We start from the raw sequence: 18,892 nt of genomic DNA on the forward strand, positions 1-18,892 counted from the left end.
CAGTGAGTCAAACCAAAATAATTAAGATTGCATCTCACTTGTGTTAAAGCACGAGCCTACCTACCCCAGCCCTCACCCTAAAGCAATCTCTGAAGTGGTAAAGAAGTTGCTTTGAGAGTTATAGGAGCCCCCAATAGCACAACTAGAGTTAATGAGCAGTTGCCCTTTGCCTCATAAAGTCTGTTTTTTCAGAGGTTTTATAACCTGGGTCTTCTAATTCACAGTGGGCTAAAGCTCTACATATAACTCGCTATTCTTGTATGATCCAGTCTAAAATCAGCAAAAATCAGTTGCTGGAGGGTTTTTTCTTTAAATATACCTGGAGTTCAGTCCTTAACTAGGCAATCCCAGGCTCATCGGAGCGTTACCTGCTACAATTTGGCTTCTCGGGCAAGTTGCTGCAGAAGGATGAAGTCTGTGGCCCCTGACAAAATCTCTTTGCCTACTGGGGAAAGCGCCCAGCCCTGTCCAAGCGCAGTCCCCTCTGATGACCTTGGGCATTGCCCAGTGGCCAACATGTGAAGACTTTCCTGCTTTGGTCCTCAGCGTGTTGCATAGAGCAAGAAATAGGTTTAAGCAATTCTGGTCCATGTGTTTTCAGGCACTGGGGGCTTCCTGCTAATAATCCCGACGTGGGGGAGCCCACAGACATGTGACTTCTGCACGTGGGTGCGTTGAGCCCCTGTTAAGCCTCTGCCTGATGAGGTCTCTGCTCATCAGAAAGGCTTCCTAGCTTGCAGTGAGTACGGTACCTAGTTATCCGGACAGGAAGAAAGGACTCTATCCAAGGAATTTCACAGCATTCCCTGGTTTTTGTCCTGCCAGCTCTCCCCAAGGCCAATGGGCTTTTCTGCTTCAAGCAAAACCAGCATCCCTAGTAGGGCCATATAGACTCCCTTCTGTTCTGTTTCCTACAGAGTCCCAGGTTTTACCAGAAATTTCAGATGAAAAACAGCAGAAATGCAGCATAAAACAAGGTCAAAAGGGAGATGACAACAACCCCTGACAGATACTGTGGGTTTTTTTCTGCTAATGTTTCATTGCCCTCCCTTATCTTTCATGTTTCTGAAAGTTTGGCTCCATGTCAACATTCTCTGTTAAAATGTCCCTCATGGAGTTTCAGAGCTCTCTTAAATTAAAAAATTGTAAGTAAAAAATGTTAGAAATCTATAACCAATGTAGCTTTGTCATCCTTCCCCCCTATCCCACCAAAAGAGCCAATTCAGCCCGATCCCTGTCGCCTACAAGGCACAGAAGCAGTTCAGGATTTCTCCTTATTGTCTGGGAAGCTCGGCCGTCTCCAGCTTCAGTCGTCCCAAGTCTCCCTGGACATGCAGCGCTGGGGAGGGAGGGCTGAGCTGGGAATACACGTGCGAAGCTGCTGTATCTGGAAAGCAGGAGACTGACGCCTTTGAGACATGAATCTTCTGTGACTCCATGAAAGAAACACAAGAAAGGAATGTTACACAGGGACAGGTAAAGCTTTGAAGGTTGTGTGTTGGACAAAGCCTTTTTTCCTCATGACAGCAATGATTCTCTTAGCTTCCTTCCTACCTGTCTCTCTGAATGCTCCTTATGCACAATACCAAAAATTTAGGCCACCTTTTCAAAAGCGTTCAGCTCCCATCTGGGCTGCTAAAGGGAGCTGTTTCTTTGGTAGGAGCCGAACGCTGTCGTTGCCGCTCTGACGCTGCTGCCTGGGGGCTGGGGGTTGTTCCAACTTCCACGTTTCTGAGGATCAGCGTCCCCTGAAACTAGCTCGTGATCTGGCTTTTAAAAAAGCTTTTTTTTTTTTTTTTACGGAATCTGGGTTAGGTGAACTTTTGCATTTTCCCAGTACTGCCATTCCTCCGGCTCTGGATCTGAAAGGTACGTCATGCCTCTAAATGTTTGTTGTTAAATAGTTTACTGGAATTTCTGTGCTTCTGTTTTCTCCATCATAAAATAAGTATATTAGGCCATCTCGCGGGATTATGCTGTGCGTGATTGATGAAAATCTCCACATAAAAAGGGCTGGAGTTGTACAAAGTGTTATTGCAAAGGTGATTAAGAACCAGATCCTTACCTGGTCAAAGTCTCTTTTGCTTTGTTAAAGTCAGTGGATTTGTCACTCAGTAAAATAAAAGCTGAGCCTGAGGTTAGCGTGAGAAACCACTCAGCATGAGAGGAGGAAAGCTAGTCAGCAGGTCCTGCCTTCCTCCTGAGCTCCTCCTCGAGCCACCAAAGCCCACCGCAGCACTCAGAAGTGACTTGAAGTTTGCAGAAGGAGGGATGGGGGTGCAAACCTCCCCTTGGGAGCAGCCTGCAGGAGGGAACCTCGGGGGGTGGCTAGGGCCTTGCTTGCTTGGTGGCAGCTCTTGAACCAAAGGGGGAATGAAATGGCATTTGAGGAAAGACCTCATTCATTCCCTGGAAGTGTCTGTTGCGTTACTTCAGCTGGGGGCTATGGGAAGCTGTGGCCAAGCAGCAGGGATGTTGTTATTCCACCATTCAAATGATTTATGAAAACTCACTCTCTAGATCCATAAAAATTCCCACGACTGGACTTGAGAGCGCCGTATCTAGCCAAGCTCTCACTTCCAGGAGCCTGCAAGGTGAAGCAAAGGACACGGCATTGCAAGTGCCACATCATTTTTCTGAGCTTGTTTATTTATCCGATATCTGCCTCCAACAATATAGTTAATGTCACCCTCTGTGAGAGGTTCTGCAGAGGAAATGCCTTGGCCGTGTACTGGTGGCATGGACTTGGGAAACGATGAGAAAGTCTCATCATGTGGGAGTGGAACAATAAGCAAGCGGGAGGCTCTTCCCCTCCAGAGCAGGCCTGCGGGAGGTGCTGAGCTACGCGGGTGGTGGTGTCGCCCGTGCACGGTGCTGTCGTCGTTTTCTCACGGGAGCCTCTGAAGGACGAATGAAACTTCAGGACAGGAAATGAAGCAGGCACTGCTTCAAGGAAAAAGCTGAAAAAGTGCATTTCAATCAGGGTGCAGAGGCCTTGATCCATCTTGCAGTTGTGTTGCTCTAACTCCAATCATTTCCAGCCTCCCTCTAGCTCTGCAGCCCTCAAATTCACATAAAAGAAACCAGGACGAGATTGAGTGCACAAATATGAAATGTAGGTACTAGAGATGTGTGAGTACTTGTGCAGCTACTGTAGGCTGTTCCCTGCCAAAATCCCATTCGTTTAAGCAGACCTCGGTCAAACGATAATGTATTATGTCATGGTGAGCTGGCAGGAGGTGCTGCAAGGTTTACAGCCTTCCTGCCTGTTCCCAGTGGGCCCTGTGAGGTGACAAAAGATCTGGGGAAAACTGGTGTATTTTTGACATACAAGTGGAACTTGATATCATAAAGGCTCAGATCCAAAGATGCCTGCAAAGTTCAAGTCACTTTTACAGATCGAGACACAGATGAGAAGTAAAAATGTCATGGCCCTGATTGCAATTCTAGGCCTGATGCAGCTCTGTCTCCTCTCTGGTGCGCTGTTGTCTCTAGCAGCTCTGCATTAAATTTGGCAGAATTTTCCTCATCCATCTCTGCGGTTTCAGACTGACGGTTTGATGACATTTTTCTGTTCTGCTTTGGGATTTCTGTTTTATCTTGGGGCTCTTTGCTTCCCCCAGGTCTGCAAGTCTGCATGGGAAAGGCTGGCAGTGGGCACCTCTGCCAGTGTGGCACAGGGGAGCTGCATGTCCCCAGCGGGAGATGGGGGCCTTGGAGGTTTCTGCTCACAGGAGGGACCCCATGTTTCATCTCTATTGATTCCTAGAGGGCCATCTCCCTGATGCTGGTAGGAGAGCTTTAGCTTCAAATTAATCCAGACTTCAGCTCAATGAGGTAAGATCAATGATATCAGGATAAACTCTCCCGAAAAATACTACAAGTTTGTTCACCTTAAAGCAAGACTAGCTTGTTTGAGCTGCCAGAAATGTGAGCTCATGGGCAGTGCTGTGGCTTCTGGCCCCTCTGTCCTATTAGCAGTGATGGATACAGTGAGCTCTCCTGGGCTGTGGTCATGACATTTGCATTATGCCCTCATGGGCTCCATTTAAAAAGTGCAAGCTTTGGTCATCACTCCCTATGCTTAGAGTTCATATTAAATATTTCCTATATTGACCCTTGCCTTTTATGACCCCAAGACACATTCTTACATTAATTATTACTTGAGACTGGAGCCATAGTTCAATGAAGTTAATGGAAGCTTCTATATTGGACTTTAAATGAGGTCTAAGACTTTGCATCTTTTCCTCTGATCCCTGTATCATGAACACGCAAGCTCCCCTGCACCAGCCCCCTCTCATGGGTAGAGCAAAAAGCCTTGACTGACGAGGGCTGGTTTGTCTGTCCAGGGTCTAGCATGGAAGCTTTGTAGCAAAGCATCGGACACCCAAGAACAGATCAGCTGTGCCAGTGTCCTTCATGGAGGTATTTATGTGGAAGTAAGAGAAGGAAAGACCCAGCTTATTATGGGGGATTATTGCTGTTAATGCAGGTTGCCATGGTGAGTAATTAAAATCTTCCCACACTTCCCATTCCTATACCACGGCAGGTGCCCTATATAGCAGATGTTTTACACACTACGTGCACAGGAGCAGCTTTTGTGCACAGAAGAAACCTGCTACATGGCTTCATCTCTAGCTCTGCTGGTCAATTAAAATGTCCCCTGTCTTGAGTTTAAATAATATTTTAAATGCTGTTTCACAAAATGTGGAGGAGCTGCAGGGCACAGGTTATAATCTGTAGACATTTACAGTCTTTGGGAACACTATATATTGTTCACAACTGTCATAAAGTTACATCATATAATTGCATTAAAGAAAAAGACCTCAGAGGGGCAGAGGAATGATGTGTGCCTTGTCTGGTATCAGGCAGAGGTCAGACAGCTGCTCGTCATGCAGGTGCAGTAATGAGTACCTGCAGGAGGAGCGTTTAATGGATGACAGTTCCCAGTTCCCCCAGCCTTTTAGTCTTGGCACTGAAGCCTGTGAGTCTTTCCTTTAACAGTGGAGCACAAATGGCATTAAGTTTTCCTTCCTCTCCTTCAGGATATGTCTGTGAAATGGTGTGATCTGGGGAGCTGAGGTCAAAGCTCTTGGTGCTGGAGCAAAGATCTATTGGGCCCTGGTAGTATAAAATAGGAAAACAATCAAGCCTCTCATGGCAGCTTGTGGATGATTTCTTTTTCTCCGTCCAACCTCTTCAGACTTTAATTTTATCTATGAGAAGCGTGACTGCCCAGGGAGCCCCTCTACACATTCTGGTTAAGATCATGGACTCTGTACGTGTTCATGCTGGGCACCGAGATTATTTCAGCTCTAAAGCTGGTCATTGCCTACTTTTCAGGACAGATCTAGGTATAGGCAAAACAGGTCACTGTCTCTTTGTGACAGCAAAATGGCCATACCTCAACCCCATTTGCCTGCTTCGCTCAATTAGGGCCTTGGAAAGCCAAATTAGCTACGGTCCCTCCCAAAGACTGACATAGGTAGAGCAGCAACCATTGCCATGTAGAAGAGGTCAGTGGTAGCAATCGCTGCTCCCTCATTAGTGCTCTTTGAGTAGCAGCAAGAGCAATGTGCCCGTCTGTCCAGGGCTCCCTCTGGCCTTCCAGCATGCCTTGACAGCATTTCTTCTTTCTTGCCTTCTTAGGAGAACACCTGGGTCACCTTTTCTCTACCACTGTCTTGAGCTAAAATTTCAAGGGTTGATGAGGTGGGGCTGGTCATGGAGCTAATTCCAGCTTTGAGCATGTGTCCAAAGAGAAGGATGCCGCTGGGGACAGCGAGATGGCAGCAGCTTAGAGCAAACACATTTGTCATGCCTCAGCAGTATGCTGCAGCTAACCAACAAATCATCCACTGGGGTAGGACGGTGACCGGAGGAGGCAGAACACAGCTCCTCTGATAGAATTGTGCGCCTTTTTTTTTCCTCATCTGCAGAGCAGATTTTGCAGCATTGTCTTTCATCCTGAGTACCTTTAAATGTTTTATAGGGTGTTACAGAGGTTTGTTACTTATGTGTGGGGTAGGTCTTCTGTGGACCACTCTGGTTCAGGCATCTCCTGCGTAGTCCCCTTGCGTTGTGTGGGATGAGTCACACGGGTAATTCCAGCCTTAATGGCCTAAGAGCATAGCTGCAATGTGCCCTGGGACCTGGCACTGCAAATGAGTGTCTGGGCAAGACCCACCCATCTCGGTCCTACCAAGAAAATAACACTTCCTTATTCTCAGTAATACAATAAGAATTAACCAGTTAAGACTAGATTCTCCTCACAAACGCTCCCCAGCAGAGGTAGAGAAACATCGTTGTAGATGAAGTGTCCTACTGATACGTATTGCAGCACACTCTGGAGGTTCTAACTTATTAGACCAGATACTGAACAAGCGTATGGTTAGAGGTATACGTTGCTCCAAAGACCACTCAGTCCAAATAGAAAAACTCTACTAAGGGTGAAGGAAGCATGAGGTTAAAAAATACTTGAGTTAATCAGCAAAGAACAGTCCAGCAGTGTCCTTATCTGATATGTCTAATAGGTATTGAATATCCTAATGAAAGAGGAACTGAAAAATGATCAGTTCATCATCAAATAGAAAATACAAGATTCATCATGTCCTAGTTCTTGCTTTACTGTGACTTGTCACACTGCTGCTTGCTGGAATTTCCCATTTCAACCATGAAAAAAATGATAGACCATTAGTACCCTGGTTTTTAATTGCTTTGTGGATTTTTTTAAAGTTCCTTTACTTTAATTGTCTAAAGGGGCTAGGAGAAAACACGAACAGTTGCTCATGTATTTATCAATAGACTCTTCCTCGTGTCCTCTTTGAATCGTTATTAGCAATGGTGCTGCTTCCTAGCGTGGGATACATGACAGTAAGAGAAACCATTGGCCATGTTTGGCAGCCCGGAGTACAGAAACTTGAGGTCCTGTTTGTTAACTTGCTGGAGTGTCCGTAGGCAGGGTACTGCTAGGAAGTGTCTCTCTGCTCTGGACAAGATTTTCAGGGTGTGAAAAATAGGGGATGAAGTGGAAGTTGTTTGAGGGCTGAGAAACTCCGCATCTGTCTTAACCTGTGCTGTTCAAAAGACCCTGAAGTAGTGATGTGGCTGCCCCTGTGACTTTCTGTATCTTCCTCTCCTAACCTTTCTGGGAAAAATCTCCACCACAATGGTTGAATAATTTTGCTGCATCCTGGGACTCCTTTGACCTCCCACTCATGCAGCTACTGCTACTTTGTCCCTCCCTGAAGAGCAGGGACACGCACTGGGCTTTGGCCGGGAACCTGGTGATCCAGAGGTCAAGAGCTGCACCTCCGGTGGGCTGCTTGCTGTGGCGAGAGTGAGAGCTCAGAAGACCTCAGAGACCAGGGAGCTGGTGGGGCAGATGGCAGCAAACCTGCTGTGCGCTCCTCTCCGTTATCCCCAATATACGCCTGACGTGGGGCTGCGGCGCAGGCGAGTCGTTGTATGGTATCGATCACAAAAGGAACAAAGGCAAAGCACAAGTAAAGCGCAATAATCATGTGAGAAGAGAGAAACTCCAGAAGTACACCACAGGTTCACTTAACTCCTACTTGGTCGATAAGCTGCTTATTGAAACGCATTATTCTTCTGTTCCTGATTCCCAGAAGTGTCTGAGCTGCCTGGAAGACCATAACAAAACAGGCTGCCTACTACGTCTGCCATTGATTTTAATGGAGAAAGACAGAGCACTGTGTAATAAAGTGTAAAAAGATGATTCCCCCAAAATGAATAGCACAGTAGTATAACAAAGATGGTGATTATCATGGAGTTGTTTCATACTCTTGTCTTTTCACAGTGAGCCTCTGGCTGCTTGACATCACCGTGCTTGTTTTATGGCTGCGATGGATGCTTGCTAATTTAGGGCCACAAGTGAAGCAACCGTACTGGAAGACAGTCCAGTCCCCATACAGAATGAAAAATAAGATCATTTAATGTGTGTTTCACTGCTCTGGTATTTTAATTCTTAGACTATTCATAATTTAAGAACAGGTATTTCCTTTTTCCTCTTCCATTTGAAGCTAGAGCTCCAGGTAAAACTGTATGAACTACAGATTTCTTTTGGATTTCCTGCCTAAACAGAACATAATGTTTTGGAAAAACTCCTTTCCCCCTCCCCCCCATAAATAAAAAAAATAGTTTCAGGTTTACCAAAAGTGTCTCATTAATGAAAAATGAAGTGTTTGGGGTTTTGGTAATGAAGGGCATAAGAGTGAGCAAAGCTATGCTTTTAAATTAAATTTAGGGAAATAAAAAAGCACAAATAGAAACACTCTGCCAAGAAAATATCTGAAAATTGAGCAATGATTTTAAGAGTAATCCCCCCCCCCTTTTTTTTAGTAATAAAGGAGCAAATATTAAGAACTGATTTAAAAGTCACTTTTGAAAAGTAAGATCTCAGACGCATACACAGACCATATAGATTCTGTCTTGGAGTTAGTTAGATTTTCTTTTTTTTTTTTTTTGTCATGTTTTGAAATAAGCTTGAACAGGGAGCTTGAACAGGGAACTTGAACAGGGAAAAAAATGCTTAATTCATTCTAAAAGAAGATATAGATGAAGAAAAAAGTTTATAGTTTTAGTAGCTATGCCAGCCCCATCCCAGATGCTGTTATTTGCCATAGGGCCGCAACGTTGGCTGCAGAAAGAGGAAAACATTCTCTAATCAGTCAGACCCCAGCTCCGGCTGGGGTAAGGCAGGGCGCGAGTGTGCACCAGGCGTCAGCCCTGGGTAGCTGGGAGGGACCGTGATGCAGAAAGCATCATGCCGCGATGCCAGGGTTAGAAAGCCCCTTCAGCGTAACATGATTGTGTTGGCTGTTGGAGCTGCTTGTGCTTTTATGAAAACCAGGTGTTGCTCTTTGCTAAGCCCCCCTCCAAAGTGCAGCGAAGTCATGGGAAAGATGCCCCGTGCCTGGTGCAGACTGTCTTCAGTGCCTGAACGATGCCAGCTCTTCTGCGTGGCGTCGACATCTCTGCGGGGGCTGCTGGGGTGCTTGTGAAGCCAGAAGTTGATGCCAGTAGCCCTGTCATTAAAACCCCTCTGGATGTTTGCTCAGTCCTTTGCTTCCCCAGCCATTTAAAATCAGGTATGCCCTGTCTGCCCAGGCCTATACAGCTGTTACAGGAAGCTCTTCCCAAGGATAGTTCTTAAAAACCATTTCACAGTGCTGGCCATTTGCCAGCATTGATGGATGCAATGTCCCAGCTTACTGGAAATTTGGTGAGTCAAGTGCAGAGAGTGAGCAGGGAAATACAGAGCAAGCGGTGCTAATGGCAGCGACTGCCCCACGTGCAGAACTGCACTGCGCTGACTGTGCTTCAAGAGCCACGTCTTGGATGCTGGGTCCCCCCAGATTTCTAGCTAGCCTAAATCTGAGCTTGCTTCAGAAGATGTGTTGGGGGTCTTGTTCTTCCACTGTTTGGATGAGCAACAGGAGCGAGCATTGGGGATCGCACTCCTGTCTTCCTCAGGCCCATGGACCTTTCCAAAAGCCCTCAGCTGCCCCAAGGTCTCAGCACTGCTGCATGTCTTGGTCTCTATAGCACCTTGGATGGTTTAACTTTGTTTATAACAAGCCTGAGAAGAGACGCTCAGATCTTCCCAGGACCTAATCCAAAGTCTGACCAAAGCTGGGGAAAGTACCCTGCATTGCCTTAGGGACAAGGACCTTTGCTCAGCACAGCAGCTTGCACTTTGGAAAGGGTCAGCATGCCTTTTCCGAGCTTTTGCAGAGTCCTTCATCCTGAGAAACTCCAAGGCAGTGAGGTGCCTGTGGGCCTCATTTCTGGAAGCGCTAAACCTTGACCATCCCTCCTCACCACCACTAGGACCCTTTGCTGAAGCCGCTGTCCGAACATGTGGCAGCTTCTTATTTAGTCTTGAATTTGAATCCCCCAGAAATCCTTCCGCTTTCCTCTGACGTTTCCTTTTCTAATAACTGACCGGCAACGCCAGCCACTCTAATTTCATTTATTCATCCCAAGATCTCACAAAGTCGGCCTACCCACGGCAAAACGCAAGGTGACAGCTGAAGAAAAGACGTGGTGTGCAAGCGTGGGTAGACAGGAAGGCCGAGCAAAAATTCATGGTGAATTGAATTTTTTTTTTCCTCTCTCTCTCTCTCCATAGGTTTGTGTCCCACCACCCCCACCTCGCAGGAGGCTGGTGTCACCCACAATAGCTTAGTTTTGAAAAGAAGGTGGATAGGTAAAGGAGAGAAGGTATAATTATGGGTGGAATCTGGGATTTTTTTATCAGATTGTGACACTGTAGAATGCTTTCTGCGCAAAGTATACTGTTGAAAAGGCAGTGATTGTGCCTTTCCCACCACCATTATCAAAGCTCCAGTCAGTCAAATCCTCCCTGTTATTAAATGCTGTTCTGCAAGTCTGCATTGTGAAGCTGAAGGATATAATCACAGGTGCCAGACATGGGGAGAGAGCTGATCCAAAGGTGTGAAAAAAAGAAAACACAAAGATGAGCTGAATAAAAACACATAAATGAGGTGTAAAAAATCAGATTACAGGGGGCAGAGGAGGTGGGAGTAAAATGAAGCAGAAAAAAATCCATTACTTAGGTTTCTTCTTTTTTTTCTTCCCCCTCTTTTGTTAACACAGAAGAAACAGGCGAGAATGTAAGGCAGCGCTTTGTTGGATTTGACTGCCCTTGAAGCGCGCAGTACAGACGTTAATTCATGCACTCCTCGACGGCTGCCTCATCGCCAGCAATGAGCAACGTCTCGGCGGTGTGACGGGCCCGTAGGCGTGAGCTGCCAGGAGCGCCCTGGGAAGGGGCAGGGGTGCTCAGCTCCTCACGGTGCTGGCCACCAGGTCCGCTTTTCCCTGCACGCAACCACCTGAAGATGCCTCAGCCAAGCACCTCATCAGCGGTGTCCTTCTGGACCTTTGGCGTGATGTTGGGGTGACGCCGCTTGGCGGACTGAGATTGAAGGAGAAACAGAGCAAGGGTTGAAGGCACTGTCTTAAAAAGATTGTCTAGAGCCATCAAGGACCTTGAGTCCAAACCTCTGAGAAGTATTAATACAGGCTTGGGACCTAGGTAGGATATTTTCATTTTTCTCTATCAAAGTGAATTAGAAAGTGGATTATGTCTATCAGAACCTCTGTTTCAGGAGGACTGAGCTGCTGTGCATTGCCTTCAGTGATTAAAAAACCCTCATATTCTGAATGATTTTAATTGTGAAGCCAAAAAATAATTTGAAAACTAGCTCAAACTGCTCTTTTCCAACAATGTCAAGCCGGAATGGCTTGCTGCCACTGAGCACTTCATTTCAGGGTGTTTTCAGAATCAAAGGTTGTTGAAGTGGACATATTCCTGTAGCAAATTTCCATTTTGATGAACTTGCATTTCTAGAAAACTTTCAAGCAGCATTAGCTCTGTCTTTTGAAGATAGCTAACACACAAAAATCCAATTTCCCTTATTTCCTTTAAGAGTGGATATATCTAGCCGATTATTCACAGTCCTTCTTCTATCACTCACAGCTGGCTTTGTGTATTTTACAAAACCTCTTGTCTTTTAACCAGGAACTTGACCACAATAAAATTGGAGTTTTGTTGCACACAGTCAGGCGTACGCATAGACTCCACCGGTGTAAGAGTGCTTATTTCAGCTTAGGCTAAGCCTGTTTGTAGTCGATCTCAATTAGGACAAAACTGATATAAGTACATCACGCAGCTGTTCTGCAATAGGTTTCAAAAATCCTTTGAAAATAACGCTCTGAGGTCAACCGGTGCAACTTTGAACAGAGGATGCTTGCTAACATTTTAGCTGGCTTTTAGAAACATTCCTGGGTAGAAGATCTATTAACAGGCAACACAATAGGTCACCTTTTCTGTGCATAAAATGCCAATAGCATATTAATGTAGCTCTCACAACCAACCAGCCCCTGCTCCCTGGGCAGGCATGCCGTCTTGCTTATATAACACAGAACATAGATTTTTCATTCTGCCCAAAGCACTGTGAAAATTTGGCCCTATTTAGGTCAATTGGAATTTTTGGATTTTGGCCCAACTCCTCCCAGAATTAAGCTTCGCTCAAACAAGTACACAGGTCTTGCTGGGGGAATTTCAGAGTGATGTTCACTAGCCTGTTTTACGCAAGAGAATAAGCGAAATGATGGTATTGCTTCCTTCTGCCCTTTGTATCTACCAGTCCAAACTCATTTGTCCGACATCATTACTCTTCCACCCCAGCAGTCCATGAGCAGTTTCCAATTAGCAGCTCATTCCTGTCCAGGCTCCTTTGTTGCTAGAAGTGACACCCCCCTGCTCCTTGCAAACATTTTTTTTTTTAGTTACTCTGAATCTTTGTGGTTCAGAGTAATACTTGTAAACCCAGCAGCACGTGCATTGGGTAGAGTTAATCTTGAACACAGCAGGTCATCTCTCAAGTTAGTATGACCTTGGTTCAAACTCTACTATATTTCAATCATTATGGATTTTCAGTGCCTCTTTTCTGAATGGGCACCTCCGAAATGAAATAATATGAGGTGCTATAGATCTGCTTGCCAGCAAGGTTATCACAAAGGCAGAAAGGACAGTGTGCCTGAGAGAGGATGCACTGTAAAGACTTCAAGGTCTTCTCATAAAGTTTGTGAAATACTACCACTATAGACATGCGTCATTGATGTTTAGGGTCAAGTTTTCAACCTGACCTATAGACTGGCTGAAATACGCAGCGGTATTATCGCGCGATCACTGTATTGTTCAGGCGAATGATGCATGAAAGCCCAAGCAGCCCATACGCAGTGAAGGGTCATTCGGGAAGAAGCATGGCTGCCCAAGGCAGCATTTCAAGGACACTCCAAAGACAGGCTTGACTGGCTACAGTTTGCCACTGATTTTCTGCTCGTAGCTACAGAGAGGCAGCTACAGAAATTGTGTGAAATAAGGCACCACAGGAAAGCCTGGAGAACCTGCAAAGCTACTAAGCACTACGTACTCCCCTTGCTATGCAGCTGTCTTCAACTACAAGAGACTCACTACAATGACAATAACATAATAGTCGTAGCTGGGCTGTCTCTGTATTTTTCGACTGCCAAGTGGGATTATATCCAAGTTTGGTATGGAATGACATAAACCATACACTCACCATTGGCTGAGTGAGATAACTGACTTTTGTCCCATTCCAAAACATGTTGCATTTGCTTGGGGCATTTTCCTGATGTTATTTGCAGATCCAGCAGGTTGGCTGATGAGATTAAAAGAATTTTCCAGCTAGTGCTTGCTTGGCAGGCTTTACCTCATCTTCTGGGATATACAGCTGGAGGAATTAGTAGTATTGTCATTCATTGGTAGTATTGCCATTCATGGTCATTAAGCCACATGCTTAAACTATGTGGCACAGCTTTTGGTATAGCCATGGAGAAAAAGCTAGAGTTTTTGTTTCACATGCAGAGATTTCTGCTACTTAGACAGAACTAAAATCCTATTTACCTGCTAGCAATATAGAGTCTATTAAAAAATCTTTAGGTCTGACTGTGTCTAGTGGAGATCAGTAACATACATGCAAGGAACTTTTATCCTTGGACATCCATGCTCACACAAAGAACACAGTAGATTTATGCATTTCCTTTTAGGTGTTTATAATAGCGATAGATTTCAATGGGAAAGCTCTTCACCAGCTTTAAAAAGAACAATGAAATACTGTAGTGAGGAGGGCCTGATTGCTGCTCCGTGGGGAACTCCTGCGCACATTATAGACTATCTGTCTTATACTATAATGACAGACAAGTAGATGACCTTTCTATGCTAATGATTTGGCTCCTCTATGAATTCATCCTATGTGATGCTGGCAACTTGTCTTTACTCAGTGATGGATCATGTCATGGGATCCCAGAGCTTTCGTATGTTAGTTAATGTTCTGTCAACACGAGCCCCTGAGAGAGTGTCCCATATGTCCTGTATGACAGTTAAGCTCTCTTCTCCAATAAAAGAGATGGTGACTAGTGACTCTCCAGAACCTGGCACTCTTCCTAAAACAGAACTGGTCACATCCCAACAGAAATGCTTTGTGTGTCCACTAGCTTGCACTCTGCTCATAGCATGCATCTTAAGTGCAATAGTGAAGTTAAAAATCTACAGTAAACTGAACGGGAAAATACCGATCCAGTTTAGAACAGAATTGCAAATCCCCAAATGATCACATCCTAGCAATAACTGATTTTTAATACCTGATGGTTTTATCTGCTCTGGTGCACTTCATAATGATAGGTAAATATGTTAGTGCATATAGCTACTCAAGAGCAGACATTTTGATTCTCCTATACTGAGTAAATACCATGTATCTGGCCTATCTGTCACATCACAGTTCTGCAATTAAGCAAAATCCGAGAGAACTGGGTATGCAGGTCATTTTCAGCAGTATTTGGGTGCTTAATTGCCCTTTGTACCTTCACATTTAATGATGATTTTTCTGCTTGTGATGGGACTAAGTGAAGTTTTCCTCTTCCCACCCTACAGCTTTGCAAGGTGCCCCAAAACTGCTTTTCAGCTGGGATGTGGGTTCAGCCTTCACAGACAATCGGTTCCTCGGCCTCTCAGTCCAACCTGCCCACAGGTGAGCTAACTGCTGCTGACCTACTCATTTGCTTTCTAATGTGAACATGCCCTCTATGTCTCTTCAGAGAGTTCAGCCAGGTGGAGGACAAAATGTGCCATGTGGGTTGTGATGTACAGCCTGAATGCCATCATCGACCTGCGTCGGGGCCAGTCCCACAGCTGGTGCACGGCGGGGTAGTACCACAGACTTCCCTGTAGGGAAGCTGCATTAAAGCAAGTTGAACCCAAACCCAGGTACTACATATCTGGGTGTTTCCATATTAGGTGAAGATCAAAATCAGAAAGAGGGTGGTAGAAGACATGATAAGAAATTTTTAATGTATAAAGATTTTTAATCTGGCACGCAGCTCCTTCACAAATGCTGAGGGGAAACCTTGTGATTGTAACGCACGGGAGAGGCTCCATAGTCACCTTGTTCATAACAGAAGCTGGTGTCACTACTTTTATCCCTGCACACGGCTGGAAGTAATCTGAGACATTTAATATAACTTCAGAACCATTAAGTGGGTTAAACCTATAAAATAACATGCACATTGTCCCATTTTAAATGAAGACAGTACTGCAAACAGTGTTCTCTTAGCCCAGTTCTGCACTTTCTTATACGCCTTTTTTTTTCTAAGTGGCTAATTTGCTTTGGTAGCTGTTGAAACCCACCTTCACTTGGCGATTGCTAATAAGCTGGTGTTGTTCAAATAAGCTGGTGTTGTTCAAACCACATTTCAGTTTTCCATAGCAAGAACCTGTAATCTACACGGGATTTCTAACAAAGGGCTGTAGACATCAGAGGGGTTAAATCATTTATCCACATGTAGCATCGGGCCACGTCATGATTTCTTAAAGAACTGCGGGCACTCCATGGCTCTCCCAGCCTTCATTTCACACACTGAGCCCTGCTGCCTTGCCCTTTTCTGGCCCTTCCAGGTCTCATTCTGCCTTTCCAAATTTCAGCCCGTCTGTTCGTCTTCCTGCCCTGCTGCAGCTCCCATGGTGTCATGCTGGGAGGTTGGTGTCATGAAGGCAATGGCGAAAATGGACTCACTTTGCATGGCTCAACAAGGAGGATTTCAGAATGGTTCAGCTGATGTCCGCTTTGTAATGTGCTCTTCTGATAATGTCCTTTCATTTCATGGAAATAAGAAGCTGCAGAATTATTGTCTCCTGTTTTATCGCGCTCGCACTGCATTTTGAAGAGGTTGTAAGATGCATCCCCATAATGAGATTAGCTGCCCTCATTGCTTTGCAGTATACGTTTTTATCTGGAGGTATATATAGAACAGGACTTTTGACTGCATAAAGGTGCTACAGTGAGGTTCAGACCCTAATGTATGACATTATCTCCTCTGATGATTGCAGCCAGTATCAGGCTATGCATAGAAAAGGCTGTTAACTGGCATTCGGTAGTTGCGTGCCAAAATGACATGCACTCACCGAGTAAATGCAGGCAGCAGTCTGCTCCCTAAGGTCAGATCCTTAGGTGATGCGAATCAGTGTAGCTCTGCTAAAACCAGTGGAGCAGTGCCAATGTACACCAGCTGGAAACCTAGCCCGTGCGTATGCTACAGGTGTTGCTGAACTGACGGGATTCCTGCTACAGGCACGGCTGCGAAAGCTGATGGCTCTTTCTTACATCCACTCAGCAGATTGAAATGACACACTGGTGAAAATCATGGAAGCAGCTGGAATTTGCTCTGGATGATTTTTGCTTTCAGAGTTTCTAAAACTCTGGTTTCAATGCAGTAGTGCAAGATACAGCTGCAAACTTTTTTCCCGGATTCTGTGATATGGACGGGGAGGAAAACTCCTGACCTGTTCTCAGGACGCTGGTGGGTTCAGGCTTGCAGGCAGATCCCTGGGCCATGCAGCTGCCCTGGGAGGTGAAAGGGTTTCACCACACTTCATCAGGGCCCAAGTGGTAGGGGAATGGTTCTGCAAAAGCTCTTGGGGTTGAACAAAATCTGTTCCTACTGAAGCAAACAGCGCAACGCCCATTGGCCTCATCTGGCACCAAGCATTTCCAGAGGCTGCTGATGGTCCTCCCTTCCCTTTCAGCCCCTCGGTGCTCGGCTCTCAGCATCTCCTCCTGCCAAAATCCTGGCTGCTCTGAGCAGGCCACGCTTAGGCAATTATGTGAACTCTGTGCTGTGCTTCAAAAAAAGAAAAAAAAACTTCCAAAGGCTGATTAATGCCATGCAATTAAAAACAAATCCAAACCCCAGCAATCGCTTGTGGGATAACATGCTATTCGGTGTGTCAAGTTTCAGGCAGAGGTGAATTAATATGGGTTTTGTATAACAGAAACACACGAGACATGGAAAGGTAGCGGTTTGCTGGGCGCCGCTCTAAAACACGGGCAGGGAGGGACCTGGCCAGGCTCGGCACAGAGGGTCGCAGAGGAAACCCCTCCGCCGCCACCCGCGAGATACTGGAGATGTTGTTTACATTGCTCTTTTTATAGACGAGGAAAATCCAGAAGATTGTTTTTTTCTGACTTCCAAATAAAGTAAGATCTATGAAACTCTAGTTTCCCCAGTAGACAAATAACAAATCTTTACTCTGTTCCTGGGGGTACTGCGCAGTTTAGAGAAAAGGAAGCATTATGTGGCAAAAGCAACACTTCAAAGCGCTCTGCGTGAGCACGAGGGAGCAGGGACGTTGTGCTTGCGAAATAAATAATCAGTCATCCCAGCTCTTTCAAAGCGACATACAGTTACTAATAGTACCGAAATACCACCTAAGAGGACTGCACAGTCACACCTCTCAGCAGCTAAAAAGCTACCTGCCACCAAGCCCTGAGATATAAATGGGTCATGAGTGGAGTTTGGTACGGTCAAAAATGACAGTTTTCTTTCTCAGTTTTTATTTAGAGCTCATCCAAAACCATGGTGGAGCAGGTGGCTAACCATGTCTCAAAATTCAGTGTCTTCATCCCAAAGCTGAAAGTCTTCATAGTATATTTTCATTAAAATTGGAAATTTCAGAGATTAGGCTTTCTGAGAGGAAAGTCAGCTGTTCAGCAAGAACCAAAACTACTAAAAATGCCAACAATATTTCTGTTTTTTCCAGAAGTCTTGGAGAAAGACCGACTGCAGAGAGAAGTATTTTAAAAATCAAGGAAATCACACGTATTATGTCAGTAATTTCATTTGTTCAAAAAAACATTTCTGTCCAAATGAAACCATATCCACTTGCTAGAGGGATGTGGCATGCAAAATATTTATTACTCTCATAATTTTTGTGCAGCCCTCGTTAGTGTTGTCAGCGCAGGCCTAGGAGTGAATGAATACGGGAACTGCTTCTATTTCAGATTTCAGCACAAAAGAAGGGCTTTTGTGCCCAAAAGCTGATCTACTTTTTCCAGCTCTACTAGCTGCTCTGAAAACAGAGCTTGCCTTTCTGATGGAAATTGTGGCATTTTATAAATGAAGCTGCACCTGTTTAGCTAATGGTGCAATATTTAAACCAATTAGTTCAATTTACATAGGAAACCATGCCCTGTTCGAAATAGCTTGTTTTGATTTAATTACGACTAAATCCTTATTAATAAATTTTTTTAAAGGCTGGTTCTGACCGCCCCTGTAACACCAGCCAAGTCACTTCATCGAGCTGCCCCGGCACGAAGCCCGACGGGACGCTCCGAGCACGGTGCCGGCAGCGCGGCCCCGCTGGGCCGGGCAGCTGGATCCGGGCGTTGATCCACCTCCTGCTAAAGGTGTCTGACATTTTTCTGCATAGCTTTAACTTCCAGTCGCTTGTTCCCTCTGTTTTGTTCCCTCTCTGATTAAATGATTAACATCAAAATGAAGTTTGCCAGCTTAAGCAGCAAGAGCAATGCATGGGGGGCCTTTGCATCGCCACAGCTGGCTTGCAATCACACCGTCATGCAGCACAGCTGTGTGCGGACACAGACCTATCAAATAAGGGTTGAAGCTGCCTGGCTTGGTGACATGAGGGGCTCAGGGTGACCAAAAACTGAGTACCTGTTGCATGGAGAGTTGGCGCTGTCTCTAGAGCTGCCAAGCCAGAACTCCGTAGCAGTCTGCGGTTCACTCTTAAAGTAAAGCAAATGAGCAAAGGTAATGCCTGGGGAGTCTGGGTGGGTTTGTGTCTCTGCAGACCTGCCAAAGCTTGCTTTTCCCTGGCATAACACACCTGGGGAAGGCAGCCTTCCCTTTCTGTTTGCCCTTTGACAGGGCTTTTTGTGAGAGGGTTTCAAATCATCGATTACCTCAGCAGATGTCCTCTCTGTTCTCTGAAAAATGCGTCATGTTCCTGCAGGAAAGCTATACC

At 45.4% G+C, this 18,892-nt stretch overlaps 1 long non-coding RNA gene across 1 annotated transcript; it reads left to right on the forward strand.

The window, feature by feature from the left end:
- The first annotated feature begins 1,831 nt into the window (after window positions 1-1,831).
- On the forward strand, window positions 1,832-11,586 carry LOC135330290 (uncharacterized). The gene is made up of 3 exons (XR_010392214.1): window positions 1,832-1,869; window positions 3,624-3,837; window positions 10,642-11,586. It is a non-coding gene; the product is annotated as an uncharacterized LOC135330290 (long non-coding RNA).
- The last annotated feature ends 7,306 nt before the right edge of the window (window positions 11,587-18,892 follow it).

This window comes from Dromaius novaehollandiae, chromosome 19 (genome assembly GCF_036370855.1).
Source record: "Dromaius novaehollandiae isolate bDroNov1 chromosome 19, bDroNov1.hap1, whole genome shotgun sequence".
In the NCBI taxonomy this organism is placed as follows: Eukaryota; Metazoa; Chordata; class Aves; order Casuariiformes; family Dromaiidae; genus Dromaius; species Dromaius novaehollandiae.